Genomic DNA, 5,035 nt, shown 5'->3' on the forward strand with positions numbered 1-5,035 from the left:
TCTCATATATGAATAAGTGGCTTGGCATGACATGTGCTAAGTCGGACTAAGACAATTTTGAGCCAAGTATGAGCAACTCCTGAAATGTTAACAGTCTTCCTCCCTGAAGCCAAAGATAATAATTTTGACCTATACTTGGGATCAAGGTAAAAATAAATGGAAAAGGATCCTACTATATGTGATGAAAAAGATTGGAACGTCCCTAATAGAAGTAGGAAAAAGAAATCAAACATCAAGTAACAAAAAAAAGAAAAAGAAAAAAAAAACATTTCTCCAATGCCTACAAAAGACTAATACATGTGAGAGATGTGTCCATATGCTGCCAATCAACAATGGCAAAATCMACACTAAAACCTGTTTTCAACATACCCAAAATTCACCACTTGTGCTATTTAACCATAACCATACATTCTTACTCTTCTCTCTTCTTCTTTTTCTTATCTTTCTTCTTACTTCCCTTTTCACTTTCACCTTCACCTTCACCTTCAGCTTCTGCATGTTTTCTCTTCGTTTTCTTCTTCACTCCATCCTCCTCTTCCTTTGCCACTTCAGCAGCTTCCTCGGCTGGACGCTTCTTTTTCTTTTTCTCTTTCTTTTTACCAACATCTTCATCTGCAGCTCCATCTTCTGTCACACCCACTTCTTCCTCAGCAACACCCTTCTTCTTCTTCTTCTTTTTGTCCTTCTTCCCTTCATCAACAACTTCTGATACCATCTCTTTGTCTTCCACAACCTCTGCTTCTATCCGCCCAAGAACAGAATCTGCTGCTATATTGTAAGTCTGCAGAACATACCAATATCAATTTAGTATAATACTAGAGGGGATATTGAATTTAACAAGATAACAGGAGTGAAACAAGACCTTGGCAGGAGTTATCATTGCTCCATTCCCTTTCTTGAGATCTTTGTGGTAAACCTCAATCTTGGGTTTGCCTTTAGTTGATCCAGCAGAACGCCCAAGTTCTCSCCCTTCAAGATTCCTTAGTCTTGCTTCAAGCTACAATATTTATTTGAATCTTCACTCGGGTTAGCCAGAGGGGGGGGGGTGCTAGACAGACATTATCTTATATGCCTGCACATTATAACCCTCTAACATATATAGGTACATGTGCCAATAGACAATGATAGAAATGAAATTTAAGCATTGAAATCAATGGAACAAAGTTGTTAGCTGTTCTTACAGATGCATAGTTGTCATAATATGGCTCTGTTAGCTGTTTTTACAGATGCATAGTTGTCATAATAGCTTATAACTTTTATGTACAGTCATTTTAACACCCACAGTTAGTCCTGCAAAACCCAAACACATATACATATCTAAGGAAAATGTCCATATTGGTCAAAACCAATTTTGTCAAAAACTCAAAGCTGTCCAAAACCAAAACTGGCAGAAACTCAAAGCTGTCCAAGTTAAGTAGTGTAGCATCATCAACCACTAAAATCACAAACTAATCATTTAAGTAGGTGTTTCAAAAAACATTAAGCAATGATTAAATTGATCTTTTGTAAATTTTGATGCTATTCAAATACATAAGTACAAGCATTACCTATTAATCTATTTGTATTTTAAATGAATGTCATTATGTTTTGTCTTTGAATGACTTTTGTTAGAAAAGTTTTTTATTTATATGAGATTTTGTTGACTTTGTTTGCAGTTCAAGAATTTGCTGGTTTGTTACTATTGGTGCAACCCAATTGTGATGAAAGGGAGGTTAAGGATTCCTTGCCAGTAGTCACAGACARAGATTTAGYAATCCTTGCCATACTCTGTAGTCTGTAGATGCTTTATAAGTCATAACATCACAGAGAAGATTGTTTCATGTAATATCTTTCATCATCCTTACCTGAATCTCTCCAGCATTTTTTATTCATTAAGCACATGCTGTCTTTTTGCATTTGCATGAGGATCTGCAAAACCACAATGCACCAGTCCCATGTGAGCATTCCTTCCACAGTTCCACTAATACTTACCAGGATGTTAACATAATTCATAACTGAAAAGAACAAATTGCAGTGGACAGTATTTGCAATGATGATGCCGACAGATTAAGCAGATAAATAACTTTTACGACATATCCTAAAAGGATCATTGTTGTATTAGTATTAACACTGTTGAATACTACATTAATATCAACATGACAGACCTGAGGTGATTTTCTAATCATCTGTTTAAGGAGCTAGCTGAGGATGTTTGAGATAAAACATGTATGTAATTCTTCTTTGTATTGGTCATGATCTGGATATGCCAAGTTTGTCCATTCAAAGGAGTTGAAATTCGAAGTTTGTACACATACTTAAATAACATCACATAGTTGTAGGTTCTTTTTAACTACTTTAATTGTTATAAGTTGTTTCCAACTTCTACCCACCACTAAGTTTCTATGTTCTTTCTCTGTTTTTCTTAGTCTGAGATTGACTCACCTTAAGTGTTGTCTAGGTATTAGACGAGTACCGAAAGAATTTTAGTGATTCTTGGAAAGCTGTTCAAGCAGATTGCAGTCAGGCATGGCCATATTTAGATGAAGCTTTGACCAAATTTCAGGTTTTAGTTCTATATTTATTTTCATTTTAGAATCCTCAGCAAGTCTTGTTCTGTAAGTTGATGTTGAACATAAACCTTTTTCTGGTTATACAAAGAGTGGGTGCTGGAAAGAGGGTGTTGATTTGTTTCATTACATGTTGGAAATGGATGCCAAATTTGATGAGGTTACATTGATTAGTGTTTTAACGGCATGTGGGAGAGTTGGGGGAATGGATTAAAGAGTACATAGAAGCAAATAGACTCAAAGGGAATGCCACTTTGGTCACTGCTCGTATTGATATGTATGCAAAATGTGGAAAAGTAGATACAGCTAGGAGTTTATTTGCAGGTCTGTCACTATCCAGTAACTCAAAGAAATCACGTCCAAAAGCAAACCGAAAATTGACTCATAATTGATACATTAAAATTATAAAATAGCTGGGCCTTGCATTCCTCCTGAAATTAGAGAATCACAAAATTTTCTAATAAAATTTTTCCCACCTTATATTGTTTGTAATACTCTGTCTTGCATGTGATGATAGATAGAGTTMYAATAWTCCTCCCAAAAAGTTTATACTAAAATAATAGGTTGGCAATTGAGCTGCTCCATACTCATGGTTATAGGGTGAAATTTATCTGTTCTTATGCCTACTTAACAAAATAATAGTAGACTGTCTCCATTGCAGGATTAGATATAAATTTTTGTCTTTGGTGGTCTAACAAGTCTTTAATATCCAATTTCTAATTTACTCTTACTTTGTCATTTGCTGGTGTAATCAGTAATGGAATTAGCATTACGTTAAATACTAAAATTGATCAGCCATTACTATTCTATAGTAAGGGGTTGTTTACTAAAAACTTACCCGATAATTGTTTATCAGTAAAATTCAACACTATTATTACTTATCGGGTAAGATTTTACTCCACGAAAACAGCACCGTATGCAATAATTTACCTGGTAAGCTCTTACCATGGTAAGAGTTGTCGCCTTCACTTACCGGGTAAGACTCTTGTTCCTTGTCTAAAAAGATTCTAAGCCAAGCAAAAGATGAGTACCTCCCATGGCCTGTTAAGAACGAACTAGCACCCTCCACCAAAGGTAACAAGATGGACTGTACATCTGCAGGAGCTTTATCAATGTCCTCAAGGACAACCCAAACCCCATTAAGGATAGCCTGTAGATAGCAAAGAACGGCATTAAAGCTAAGGCTAACATGAGCAAGACTCAACAAATTGATTGCTATGAAAAAAGAAATAAAAATGAACTAACCAACCTGAGTAAGGGAACCAGGCTGCCACCTAAATTCACCAGGTTGTTCAGCACATACGTAATTCTCAATTAGTGTTTTCCCATCAATTTGCTCATCCATGTGAATAAAAAGAACTGGAAGGGGAAAACATCTCATTTAAAAATAAACTACATAATATCTGTGAGAGAATTAAGAAGTTCAAACACTATAAACAAAAGCAGATTAAATAAAGAATGACAACACATACATAACCATCACAAAATAATCACCTCTCTTGAAGCATATACGTCAAAAGCATGAAAACAATATTACAAAGCAATTTATTTAATCATATGATAAAGGACTTTGTGCCCTCACCTTCAAAATAAATAAATAAACAATCATGAGCCATATTGGAAGTTGCTACTTCAGCTTGTACATGTTCTGTGCCAAATAGCACATTACTCTAGAAGATGCAGCAACTAAAATTTTAATAAAAGTTAACTTCCAGGAAATCCTCCATCAATGATCAACACCAATGGGGTGTCAATCAACCAAGACTAGATGGTTCTTCTTTTCTTTCATTATATATGTTATTGCTCCTTATAATTTAAGTGTGATTCCCGTATTTTTTAATATTAATATAGTATTGAATATTCTTTCACTGGGTTTCATAAGACATTCTGAATAGCACAGAAATACAAGAAATTTACACATCTGAATAAGTTTGTAACCACGAATGTTTCAATAACCGTTTTTTTTTTTGTGAAATTTCATAGCATTGTTAATTATCTTCTCATTTGACCGTAAAAAAAATCAATGAACATGGCTGAAACAGTAAATGACGACATGAAGCTTGCAGTTTATTTTGCTTGGCTCTATTTCATCCTCTGGAAAGGATTATGGAGAAAATCTTCTTTAACTTATTATTCATGACATGTCAATGCTTTGGTGTCAAGAATCAACATTCATGTGGCATCAATACAAATATATCTTTAACTTGTATATGTTGGTGTTCTTCTATAATGCGTTTCTTAATGAAATTTTGGATTATTTGTATTGTGTAGGTTATTTTAGTGGTACTTGTCTTTGAAAATAACTTGACATATGATATATCTTCATGAAATGGTTATGGCAACAATTAGCTTTGAACACCTTATAAAGACAGACAAGATATTTAGATATTCAATTTGAGTTTTTACTCGACTAAACCTCAATCGAGCTATTTTTCTTCTTACAGTTGTGTTTATATGGTGTTGCATTGATCTTGAGTTTTGTCATAATT

The 5,035-nt window shown here is 34.4% G+C and overlaps 1 long non-coding RNA gene across 2 annotated transcripts in view; it reads left to right on the top strand.

Moving 5' to 3' along the window:
- LOC112528940 overlaps positions 1-5,035 on the top strand; it is an 8,461-nt gene extending 3,426 nt beyond the window's left edge. The window contains exons 3-5 of one of the 2 annotated variants that reach the window (XR_003070893.1): positions 1,656-1,821; positions 2,438-2,542; positions 4,991-5,035. This is a non-coding gene — a long non-coding RNA (uncharacterized LOC112528940). Of the gene's footprint in view, positions 1-1,655; positions 1,822-2,437; positions 2,734-4,990 lie in introns of those variants that run through there. The other variant, XR_003070892.1, reaches the window with a different exon arrangement.

The sequence above is a fragment of the Cynara cardunculus genome (genome assembly GCF_001531365.2).
Source record: "Cynara cardunculus var. scolymus isolate 2C chromosome LG 16, CcrdV1, whole genome shotgun sequence".
In the NCBI taxonomy this organism is placed as follows: domain Eukaryota; kingdom Viridiplantae; phylum Streptophyta; class Magnoliopsida; order Asterales; family Asteraceae; genus Cynara; species Cynara cardunculus.